Here is a 12,971-nt window from a genome sequence, read left to right on the forward strand (position 1 = left end):
TAGCAAATTAGCGCACAGACATGCAATGTAAGGATAGTAGCTTTATCGGGCGTATAGTCTAGGGAAAATTCGCTTACTAACTTAATTAACATCCATATGGTGCCAGCGCGCGCGAGCAAACATGGAAACGTCATACTAGATGAGCGCGGACACTGGTTGTCAAAACGCTGGTGTGAGCAACGTGGCAGCAGCAGTAAGCGAGCAAGCCTTTAGTGCGCTCTACTCCTTCAACGCTAGAGCGAAGCACGCACGGCGCGCACAGTGGAACAATAGAATCTATTGCAGACACAATCGTAACGATGTCATCTATACGCGACTTTCTTGAAAATGTCAAAAGCACATGTGTACGCATACCATAACTCGGCCAAATGTTAATACTGTAATAACCTTGGTATTGTAATACATGCTGTATTTTCCATGATATTGCTACGGCACAATATGTGCGATCGTTGTTGTTGTTGTTGTGGCCTGTGATGCGTGTGGCTCCTACCCACGATGGGGGATTGGCCAAGAGATGGGTGGATTATTCGAAATTATTATGAAGCATAAATTTCCTAATAGTTATTGAAATAGCATTGAATAGCGCATAATTGCCTGTTAAATAACATCAGGAAGGTAATATTGAATTGGTAATAATTAACTTAAAAGTAAAAACAAAAATAAAGGAAATTAGCAGGGCATTCGTTTAGATTCCATAAGGAATGTTCGGACAGCGAAGCATGCATCCGTGTGGCTGAATCCCAAAGTGGACGCTCCGAACGAAAGAATTGCAGGTTCTGTCAAGTCCAGGCCAATTCTTCGAAAAGGTATTTCCAACCATCTTTTTCTAAGCGCAGTAAAGCGGCGACAAGATAGAAGAAAGTGGTGTATCGATCACGAAAGGCGAGCAGTGTGAAGACGACGACGACGATTAGAAGCTAGCGCGGGCTGTTGCCTCTTGGCCAAGCACAGCGTATTGCCTTGTAGCTTTGTAAATATACTTGTAAATAGCTTTTCGTCGGTGTCTTCCTACGTAACATATCTGGTGGAGGTGGACGTTCCCTGTACCTCGTCACGGAGCTTCGCAGTGGACGGTACGTCGAGCCTTCCTTCATGGCTCCCGGCGACGACAACCCGACTCCGGCGGCTCCGACACCTGCTGCCACTTCGACGACTTACATCACTCTCCCCGCTCCCCGTGATCCTGGCGTATTCTCAGGCAAAGATGGGGAAGACGTCGATGACTGGATCAGCCTGTATGAACACGTCAGCCGCAATAACCGGTGGGACCCTACTATTATGCTCGCCAACGTAGTCTTTTACCTCGGTGGCACACCTAGAGTTTGGTATCGCACGCACGAAGATGAGCTCACCAGTTGGGATTCCCTTAAGACACAGCTTCGCGACTTGTTCGGCAACCCCTACGGTCACCAACTTGCCGCGCAGAAGGCGCTTTCCGGCCGTGTGCAGACGTCCACAGAGCCCTATGTCACGTACATTCAGGACGTCTTGGCTCTGTGCCGCAAAGTTGACACCCACATGACTGAGTCAGACAAGGTTTCCCACATCCTCAAAGGCATTGCCGATGACGCCTTCAAGTTGCTCGTGTGCAACAACGTAGCGACGGTGGATGCTGTTATAAAAGAGTGCCGCCGCCTGGAACTCGCCAAAAGCCGACGTATTGACCAGAAGTTTGCCCGTCTGCCCAACACCCCAGCGACATCTTCCTGTGCCGACGCTCCCCGTCCCAACAACACTGCTGATGTTACCAGGATCGTCCGGCGTGAGATCGAGGCCGCCTATCCGGCTGCCTTCGACTCCAGTCCCACTAACACATCTGCAGTCACGGTCTCACTGATCCAGGCAGTTGTCCGCCAGGAGTTCGAAAACATGGGTCTTCACACCATCTGCTCGGCCCATCGCCCTGATACCCGCCCGGCTTCTTCCATTCCGCCCCGTCCCGCGTCTTCTTACCCACCACGTTTCCGCAACCCATCTGAGTGGCGCACTGCTGACGACAAGACCATTTGTTTCTACTGCCATCGAATCGGGCACATTTCTCGGCACTGTCGCAGTCGCTGGAGTTCCCCGATCCGGTCTACTTACACTGCCTACTCTCGCTCCCCAGGTGGCCCTTCTCGTCCCTATGCCGCACGCTCCGATAATGCCGCCACTGATTCTCCTGCAACGAGCCGCCCCTATTCTCGTTCGCCTTCACCCCAACGACGACAATCTCGCTCTCCCCAGCCCCGTCGCTCCTATTCGCCGACTCCCTTCGGACGCCGCTCCCAGCCGGAAAACTAGACGATGCAGCGCCTCGAGGTGACGCTGCATTGCTCCCTACGCCGCCAAATCCTCTCCTGACGTTGCCCACTCATCTGAACCTTCTTGACGTGCGAGTCGACGGTGTTTCTGTGTCTGCACTCATAGACACTGGGGCGCATTTGTCCGTAATGAGCGCTGACCTTCGTAACCGGCTCAAGAAACTTATCACGCCCGCCACGACGCCTGTTGTCCGTGTCGCCGATGGCGGAACAGCCCCCGTTATTGGTATGTGTACCGCCCGCGTCTCCTTCGCCGATCGCTCAACAATCGTGCTATTCACAGTCATCGCCCACTGTCCCCACGACATCATCCTCGGCTTAGACTTCCTCTCCGCACATTCTGCTCTCATCGATTGTTCCGCCAGTACTCTCCGCCTTGACCTGCCTGTTCTCGATCCTGCTGAACCTCAACCCAGTCGCCTCAGTTCCGCCGACTTCGTTCGCTTGCCACCTTCGGCACTGACCTACGTTGACCTAGTGTCATCCCCACCAGTCCCCGACGGTCACTACATCGCGGCTCCTATGCAAGACGTCCTCCTTACACACGGGATCACAGTACCACATACAGTTTTGTCTGTTACGGAGAATTGCGTCTGCCTGCCAGTGCTCAACTTTGGCTTGACGACACAAGTGCTGCCACGTGGGATGTCTCTGGCCCACCTTTGCTCCTTCGAAGATCACTCAGTAGCATCCATTGCAGTTGACGACACTTCATCCGATACTCCTCTACCATCGCAGTCGGCAAATTGTACCATCGCCGACTTCCAGAAAATGATTGCCCCCGACTTGCCGTCCGAGCACGCTCGTGAACTCTACCGCGTTCTGGTTTCCTACCACGATATTTTTGACTTTAACGATCGTCCTTTGGCCCAAACTACAGCTGTCAAACATCGCATTAATACCGGCGATGCCCCTCCTATTCATCGCCGCCCGTATCGAGTGTCACCAGCTGAGCGTCAAGTTATTCACGCAGAAGTTCGCAAAATGCTTGCCAAGAACATTATTGAACCATCATATAGTCCATGGGCGTCACCTGTAGTACTGGTCAAAAAGAAGGATGGCTCATGGCGCTTTTGCGTGGATTATCGGCACCTTAATCGGGTTACCAAAAAGGACGTGTATCCCCTACCTCGGACTGATGACGCCCTTGACTGCCTCCACGGTGCTCGCTATTTCTCCTCTATTGACCTTCGCTCCGGCTACTGGCAGATTCCTGTGGACGATCTCGACCGCGAGAAGACTGCTTTTGTCACACCCGACGGTCTTTATCAATTCAAAGTGATGCCGTTCGGTCTATGTAACGCCCCTGCCACTTTTGAACGCATGATGGACTCCCTTCTTCACGGATTCAAATGGTCCACGTGCCTGTGCTACCTGGACGACGTCATCGTGTTCTCCCCAACGTTCGCTACGCACCTCGAGCGCCTCTCAGCAGTCCTGGACGCTTTTCGTCGAGCCGGTCTGCAACTCAACGCATCCAAGTGCCAATTCGGCCGTCGCCAGATTACCGTCCTTGGACATCTCGTTGACGCGAACGGAGTGCAACCGGACCCAGGCAAGATCCATGCTGTTGCGCACTTCCCTGTTCCGAAGTGTGTCAAGGATGTGCGCAGCTTCATCGGCCTTTGCTCGTACTTCCGCCGTTTCGTGAGAAATTTCGCCGCCATAGCACGACCACTAACCGAGCTTTTGAAAAAGGACGCCCCTTTCCAGTGGGGCGATAACGAGGCCTCTGCATTCTCACATCTAATCGACATTCTCACAACGCCTCCGGTTCTGGCCCATTTCGATCCTTCTGCGCCTACCGAAGTCCGTACTGATGCCAGCGGTCACGGAATTGGCGCGGTACTGGCACAACGCCAGCGTGGCCACGACCGGGTTATCGCTTACGCCAGCAGGCACCTCTCACCCGCGGAGCGCAACTATTCCATCACTGAGCGTGAGTGTCTGGCCCTAGTTTGGGCGGTTGCGAAATTCCGCCCATACTTATATGGCCGATCCTTCACCGTTGTCACCGACCTTCACGCGCTTTGCTGGTTATGCTCACTGAAAGATCCTACAGGAAGACTTGGTCGCTGGGCCTTACGCCTCCAAGAATATTCGTATACTGTCACCTATAAATCTGGCCGACTACACAAGGACGCTGACTGCCTGTCTCGCTACCCGGTCGACGAGCCTGACGACGCCGACAGTAGTAGCGCCAACGGCATTTTCTCTGTGTCTGCCTTCGCTAACATCGCCGATGAGCAGTACCGAGACCTATCGCTGCGAGCACTTATCGAGCGTCTGCGCTCTACACCTACCGACGCATCCGTTCGCCGATATGTCCTCCAGGGCGGCATTCTGTATCGAAGGAACTTCCTCCCTGACGGCTCTGACCTTCTTCTTGTCGTGCCAAAACAGCTACGACAGACTGTGCTCTTTGAGATGCATGACGCACCCACTGCAGGACATCTTGGGGTAACCCGCACGTACGACCGCGTCCGCCGCCGCTTCTATTGGCCTGGTCTCGCTCGCTCCGTTCGACGCTATGTTGCTGCCATTGATCCCTGCCAGCGTCGGAAAACACCTCAGGCTGCAGACACCTGCCGGTCATCTCCAGCCGATCACCATCCCCGTGGAACCGTTCTTTCGTGTTGGATTAGACCTCCTCGGTCCCTTTCCCACGTCATCCTCTGGGAACAAATGGGTAGCCGTCGCGACTGATTACGCCACCCGATACGCTATCACTCGGGCTCTCCCTACCAGTTGCGCCACTGACGTCGCGGACTCTCTCTTGCGTGACATTATCTTGCTTCATGGCGCCCAGCGACAGCTCCTTACTGACTGTGGTCGAAACTTTCTCTCAAAAGTTATCGCTGACATTGTGCGTTCCTGCTCCATTCAACACAAACTGACTACTCATACCATCCTCAAACCAGTGGCCTGACAGAGCGGTTAAACCGTACTCTTACCGATATGCTGGCCAAGTACGTTTCCACGGACCACCACGACTGGGACATTGCCCTTCCTTGCGTAACATTTGCGTACAATTCTTCCCGGCACGACACCGCTGGATTTTCTCCCTTTTATCTACTGTACGGTCGCGAACCTACCTTGCCCTTAGACACGGCACTTCCTCCTACTGCGGTCTCAACAAGCGAGTATGCGCGCGACGCCATCGCCCTCGCCGACCATGCACGCCAGCTTGCCCGTGCTCGACTGACGGCCTCACAAACCGCTCAGCAGTGCCAGTACAACGCCCGCCATCGTGACGTACAGTTTTCGCCTGGGGCGCTCGTGCTTCTGTGGTCGCCCACTCGTCACGTCGGACTTTCCGAGAAGCTCCTTTCGCGATACACTGGGCCCTACCGCGTGCTGCGCCAGGTGACGCCTGTGACTTACGAAATTGCTCCTGTGGGTTCAACCTCGTCCTCTCCTCTGGCATCTAGTGATGTCGTACACGTCAGTAGGCTCAAGGCCTACTACACTGCTTCCGAGTCCGATCTTTAGTCGCTCCGGGACGGCGCTTTTGCAGCCGGGGGTAGTGCTACGGCACAATATGTGCGATCACGAAAGGCGAGCAGTGTGAAGACGACGACGACGATTAGAAGCTAGCGCGGGCTGTTGCCTCTTGGCCAAGCGCAGCGTATTGCCTTGTAGCCTTGTAAATATACTTGTAAATAGCTTTTCGTCGGTGTCTTCCTACGTAACAATATTAATATCAGTGCATTCCCCAAAATGTACTTTTATTTTCTTTATCCTGTAAATATATTGCTTCTTGTAGTGTCACCTACCACTCCTGTAATAGCCCAAAGTTGGGCTGACAGTATTAATAAATGAAATGAAATGAAAAAAAGGTATGAGCTGTCTGCAGATAATGTTCAAGATATGGCCATGATACGGCGTGCGCGACTGCATGCGGCCGGGCAAAACGCCCGTGACCGAGCCGAAGCCCCTGTCACGTGCCTCTCGCGTGCCTCCCCACTCGAGAGATTAAGCCGCGATAATCAGTTCAACTTGTGGCTGGTCGGGAAATGCGCAGTTGAGACCGGAGCGCGAGGTGGTCCATCCCCTCTTTACAGCCTTTCTCCGACAGAAAATGGCACGTTTGCTCTCCGCTTTCTTCGATCGCGCGCGCCAGACTGAGCCGCCATTGTTGGCTCGTCTCGCGTGCTTTCGCTCGTACATAGAGCATACGATGCGCAGCGTTTGTGTTGTCGCCTTTGGAATTTATCGACACGTCAGCGCAACGGCGATCGCAAAATGTGCTTGGAGTGTCCATATAAGCTATCACAAAAAAGAAAATATTACAACGGTGATATGGTCCATAAATGCAGATGTGTTATTACGATGATTGGTTGGGACGAAAGCCTCCACCATGGAGATTAAGTTGATTTCAGGGCAGTTAGAATGAATGTGAATAACACTGTGGCAGCACACTAATGGTAAAGGATGCTCAAACCAAAACGCGCTGTAAGGTTCCCCTTACCTAGCATTTATATAATTGAGGAAACGCATAATACATATAAATGCGTGTCGTGACCATTAGGTAGACATAACGCAAACGTAGTCATAGAATCTATTCCACCACGGAACGCTGATCAATCGGCCGCGCTAGGCTGGGTGTCGTGTGAGTGTTTAGAAGGCTACATTTCTATCTATCTATCTGTCTGTCTGTCTGTCTGTCTGTCTGTCTGTCTGTCTGTCTGTCTGTCTGTCTGTCTGTCTGTCTGTCTGTCTGTCTGTCTGTCTGTCTGTCTGTCTGTCTGTCTGTCTGTCTGTCTGTCTATCTATCTATCTATCTATCTATCTATCTATCTATCTATCTATCTATCTATCTATCTATCTATCTATCTATCTATCTATCTATCTATCTAATCTAATTCCCTTACGCCGAACTAGTGGCGCAAGTTGCCAATAGCTTGAGCGACTAGCTACGTGCTCCTCCTCGTGGTTCGGTCGTGGTCGTTGCATTGTCCTAATTCTACCTACACGGTCCGACTTCTCTCTTGCTGTCATCTCCATACAGGTTTCATTACACATTCGTCGTTTTGTCATTTTCTTACTCGCCGTACCATTGTCCTAATATGCCATCGTTGAGGTATCGCCGTCATCAAGGATTCGTCAAAGTGCTTCGATACAAAACTCTTTTTGCGCTCGAAGTTAGAACACGCCGCTGCAACGTGAAACCCTCAACACGCAAATTTATTTTGTCTGTAGAATTAATGTAAATTAGGGATCCCGTTTCCTTCTTTCTAATTACCATCGTACATCAAGTATAACAGGAATGACGCAAACTCTATCAATGCCATTTCTAGGACTGTGTCGTATTTCCGCCGTGGCCTCTTTTATAAGGTCTTCCATCAATCATCACTACAAACCGCGCTAACCAACGGCGTTTGCTTAGTCGCTGTGGTGTTGGGCTGCGAAGCACGAGTTCGCGGGGTCGAATCCCGGCCACGGCGGCCGTATTTTGACGGCGGCGAAAAGACCCGTGTGCTTACAATTCATCATCACCATCAGCCTGGTTACGCCCACTGCAGGGCAAATGCCTCTCCCACACTTCTCCAACAACGCCGGTCATGTACTAATTGTTGCCATGCCATGCCTGCAAACTTCTTAATCTCATACGCCCACCTAACTTTCTGCCGCCCCCTGCTACGCTTCCCTTCCCTTGAGATCCAGTCCGTAACCCTTAATTACTTACAATTACAATAACTTACAATTAGGCCCACGTTAAAGAAACCCAGCTGGTCCAAACTTCTGGAGTCTCCAACTACGGTGTGCCTCATAATCAGGTCGTGGTTTTGGCACGTAAAACTCTGTAATTTATTTTGTTTACAAACCCAGTGTATCACGCCACCAACTTATCGCTCATCGCGGATCGACCATAAACGCAAAGTTGAAAAGATTTTTCGGTAAAACAAACATATTTTATTTTTCCTTCATACCGCACCCATACAAAGATTGGAACTACCTGGCTGACGATATTGTTCCATTTCCCATCATTCTCTTTCTTTCATTGTCTATCTGCGCACCTACATTGTGGCGAACCTGCTTAATCATCTTATATATTTCTCCTCCCCATCCCTTTCATTTCCTTATTTACATTTCTGGCGATGCTTGCAGCCTCTTTCTCTTCTTTTTCTCCCTTGCCAATATTTCGTTTACGTTGATATTATGCCGCGAATATTATATAACGGGCTGTGTTTATTTCTGTTCAGTTCAGTTTTCTTTTGTATCACTGTGTTATATTTCATTTCACATTTATAAATTTGTCGCTAATATTGTATAATGCTGCACCTCTCACTCTAATCTTTTCCTTCTGAAATGCCTCGGCGATTGAGGGTATGTAAAAAAATATATACATACTGTCGTCGTCATTCCATATCGTCGTCATTCTTACTTGATCATTCGACTCTCGTAACGCAATTGTCGTCATGCCCTCGCCGTCACGCTGTTGTTTTACCGTTGTCGTCACTTCAGTACCATCATTCCAGTATCGCCCTGATGTCGTCGTCACTCCGCCTACATCTTTCCACCCACTTGAATCCTTTGTTACTCTTTTGTTATATGCTGTCACCATGCAATCGTGATCGTGTCGTGGCATCGTCGAAATTGTGTCATTTTCACTGAATCGCTAACATGCGTCCTTTATTAAACCAGCATGATCGTCGCAGTGCCATCGGGTAATGGCATTTTGGTCACTGCAGCTTCTTGGTCAGATCGTCATCGCTTTGTCTCCAACATCCGACACTTGTCAGGTCTTTGCCGTGACGCTCTTGTCGTCCCACACTCGTCATTGCACCATAGTCTTCATTACGTCCTCACGTACGCAGCCCACATACCGTTGTTAGCAACGTCATGCGACTGTCAGCATGCCGTCGTCATCACAACGCATTCGTCCGATCTGACGACAACATTCCTATTTCCTAATGCTGTGGTAACCATGCTACTATCATTCATTCGTTATTATGCCGTCACTTCCATGCCATTGTTATCGCCTCGTCGTCACACAGTTGATAAACCGCGAACGTGATGTCATCGTGGTCGTACCAATGTCGTCATTTCATCATGTCATTCCATCATGCCACCATGCTCAGTCACTCGCGGTCATCCCAGTGTCGTCCAGTCGCCGTCGCCAAGCTATCGTAGGTACAGCATCGTCATCATTTAAGAATCGTCATCTAATGGTCGTCATGCCGTTCTGCAGTATACCGCCATTGTTGTTCCATCGACGCCGTTCACTCATTGTCTTCTCTTAGCCGTTACTGCGTTGGCTTCATGCCATCGTTGTCCTGCCGCGATGCCCATAGGCGATTTGGCAAGCATGTGCCAAAGCAAAGTTTAACGATACCGAAGTCGGCCACATAAGAGGAAGCAACGTCAGAATCTAATGTCCACTGCAGATGTTAAATGAACGCGACTTCAGAAATAAGCAGTGTCGCAACATATTGTTCGACTTCTAATCACATTACTCTCGAGAGTCATCGTGAGATGAGTTCTTTCGCAGTTTTTTTTATTATCAAAGTGACCAATGAGAGCTCCAACTTCTAAAGCACGCAGATGGACAAATAAATTATGAATTTTCGTATTCGTATTCGTAAGTTTTCGTATTCCGCCAGCATGGTGAGATCAGAGTGAGAATCATTGCTCTCTCTCTAAGTGCATGGTCTAGTAAGTCAAATGAACAGCACAAAAAGAACATAAGTCCTATGGAAACTCTACCATCATCATCATTGTTGGAACCATCGGCGCTGAAGCCAGCAGTCAAGGAAGTAGAGGACGAACTGACTCGTAGCGCTAGCGTAGTATCGAGGCCCGGCTGGGGCGCTCTTGGGACGCGGCCGGCCAGGACTGGTGCCTACTGGCGTGGACTGAGGGACCGCACCATTCCCACAGTGCATTCGAAATGGCATATCTTGCGTAGACGTACATTATGCAACATCACGCGTCTTTAACATATAGCAGCAAATTCTAATCGATAACACTGGAATCTCTTCAGATGGCCACATAGTTGAGAATTAAACCGCAGAGGAAAGCTGAAAAGTAAATGCTTAGTGTCGTAATAGTGGACATTGATGCGTTACGCAGAACGTCTGAAATGAATTCTGTCATGCAATTAATAGTTTTATTTGGAGAGCTAGTAAGTATGCGGGAAGACACTTAAATACTTGCGATATGTACTTCCGGAATTTTTTTCGATAAATGAAGCTTAGACAACACTATGTATTATTACAGTTATTTTCAAAAAAGAAAGCTTGTCTTGAAGTTGTCGTGGCGCTCTAGTCCCTGGTTTTCCTTATCGCGTTATGCTCATTTAATATGAAAGAACTTCTCACACACACCTGGAGGCCAGCGCGAGTCATCCTCGGTGACCATACAGACACCTGCGTACAGCTTCTCCTTGAATTCGACGAGGTGATCCGCTTGGGGAAAGTAGGCCGAGAAGCCGGTGATAACGATGTCATCGCCCTCCATGGTAGCCGTGGAAGAAAAACTAAGAGAGAGAGAAACACAGTTACACTACACACCTCCGAATGTGATTCACTTTTTCATTCCCTTATCAGAGCACCAAAAATGTCGAAAAGTATTGGTTAAGTCATGAAGGCTAATTCTACAATACAAACTTTGAAGCTTGCAACATACGCATTCTGAGCTGCGAACAAGTTTTCCTTAAGAACTTCGTATGTCGACACTCAATATTCCTGCTAGCGTGTTTTAAAGTGGTTGAATCGAAATTCCTATTGACACGGAACCAACGAGATGTTTTTTTTTTTTTGCTTGAAAAAGTCTTGAACATGCAACTGAAAGCTGCGTTGAATTTCGCGAATGATAGACAATATTTTAGGCGGTGTTTCTTATTACCGTGTGAAATACAACGCAAAAAATTAGACAGTGAGATATGCCAAGGCACAGCTTATAAAGCGACACTACTTTATAGAAGAAGCAAACAAAAAGCATAAATAGTCGCAGTTCCGCCTGAATGTCGAAGCACAGATTGCGATAGCGAATTAGTAGATAGCTGTGCGAATTAAGGATAGTAGTTTTATCGGCCGTATACGCTTGTAAACATTCGCTTATTAACTGACAATGATAGAATGTGACGAAATAGTTCTGCAGAAACCCGCAAGGTGGAGAGAAGCAATTAGCAGAAACTGAGACATGCCGCCAATCGCAGCAAATGCTGCAAAGGAAGTCAACCTCTTGCTTTTGCTTCGAGAGGACAAGTTTGAGTTCGCCCTGAAATCTGCTAGCCGCCTGGTTAGCTCAGGTGGTAGAGCGGCTGTCCCTGAAAACCGGTGGTCCCTGGTTTGAGTCCCCGACCATGACTGCGAGGTCTTTCTTTCCCATGTGGTTTTCCTTTGTAGCAATTGCTACAATTGGGCAGACGTCTCATTTACCCTTAATTATTAATAGAATGTGTAAGCTTGACTGAAAGAGGACGTAGAAGTAAACAGACATACAGAGACAACGCTGTCTTTGTGTGTCTGCTTCTGTCTATGGCCTTGTTCAGTCGCGCTTACACACTCTTTTATGGATTCAAGCCAAGTAGCCCGCCAACGTGTTTTGACTAAATTAACAAGCACGGCGTCACGCGCGCACAGTTAAGCATGAGAACATATCGCTCGATGAGCGTGCGAACTCGCTGTCACTTTTCTGGGGAGGCAAATCACGGCAGCAGCGATCGAATTGATTTTCGTGCATCTCTCGCTTCAAAGCAAAACAAACGTCGAAAGCATAGCGCATACGAAGCTACCGGCCCTACGCGCACTCTGCAAACATCGCACATTGTTTTGAAGATGAGACCGGCGCGGACGCTCGCTTTGGCCACGCCGCAGATCACTTTCAAGACAAGCTGGCGCCAGCAATGCGCCCCTACTATACCCCTACGCCCCCTACGCTACAATTAATAAGAAATGGCCGTGCAGCACGCGGAAGCAGCGACGCGTAGGGACACCTGACGCCGCCAGCGACGAAAGGGACGGCGGCGCTGCAATCGCTCACTCTTGCATGCGGTGCCTGTTGTGTGTTTCGAAAGCCCTTGATAAGTAGTGATTCGCCCGCTTTGTTTGAATGTCTGCTACATTTAAATCCGTGACCATTACAGCTCGCATCAACAGCAAGGAGGCCGGCGTTTGATACTGTGCGACATTATGCGTTTTTCCAGTACTTATTTAGAGGGTGTGATTTTATGTGTTGTTGAAATGTGTGGCAAGGAGAAAACAATCATACAACGTAACTGCTTCAAGTAGACTTTCATTGTTACTGCCGGGACTAGGATTTGCTGAAGCAAAGCAAGCAGTGGGACTTTCGTAATGCGGTTTATTTGTTCTTGTGATCATTATCATACCAGTTAATGCTGCCATTGCACTAGAGTGCAAAACTATTCCGGATGTAATTCTTTGGTGCCTTACCGGCTGTGGTGTGTTTCCCGATACTCTGTGATGCCTTTATAGCGAGCATACAGATTACACACACTATGGAATTGTGTGTCATTTGTGAAATGCTGTACCCACATCACCACTTACAAGAATTTCGTCCTGTGGATATTCTATCGGCATCCACTGCTAGGACACTGATATCCTAGTGGTATATCGAATACGTCCTGCGAATATCCCCCACATGATCATTTGGTCACACTTTGCACGTCCTGCGGACATCCGTTGCATGTCCACGAGCGAC

At 49.3% G+C, this 12,971-nt stretch overlaps 1 pseudogene; it reads right to left on the reverse strand.

Annotated features, from left to right (window-relative positions):
• LOC142591508 (fatty acid synthase-like) overlaps positions 1–10,766 on the reverse strand; it is a 139,075-nt pseudogene extending 128,309 nt beyond the window's left edge.
• Between the last annotated feature and the right edge of the window lie 2,205 nt (positions 10,767–12,971).

The sequence above is a fragment of the Dermacentor variabilis genome, chromosome 8, assembly GCF_050947875.1.
Source record: "Dermacentor variabilis isolate Ectoservices chromosome 8, ASM5094787v1, whole genome shotgun sequence".
Lineage (NCBI taxonomy): Eukaryota > Metazoa > Arthropoda > Arachnida > Ixodida > Ixodidae > Dermacentor > Dermacentor variabilis.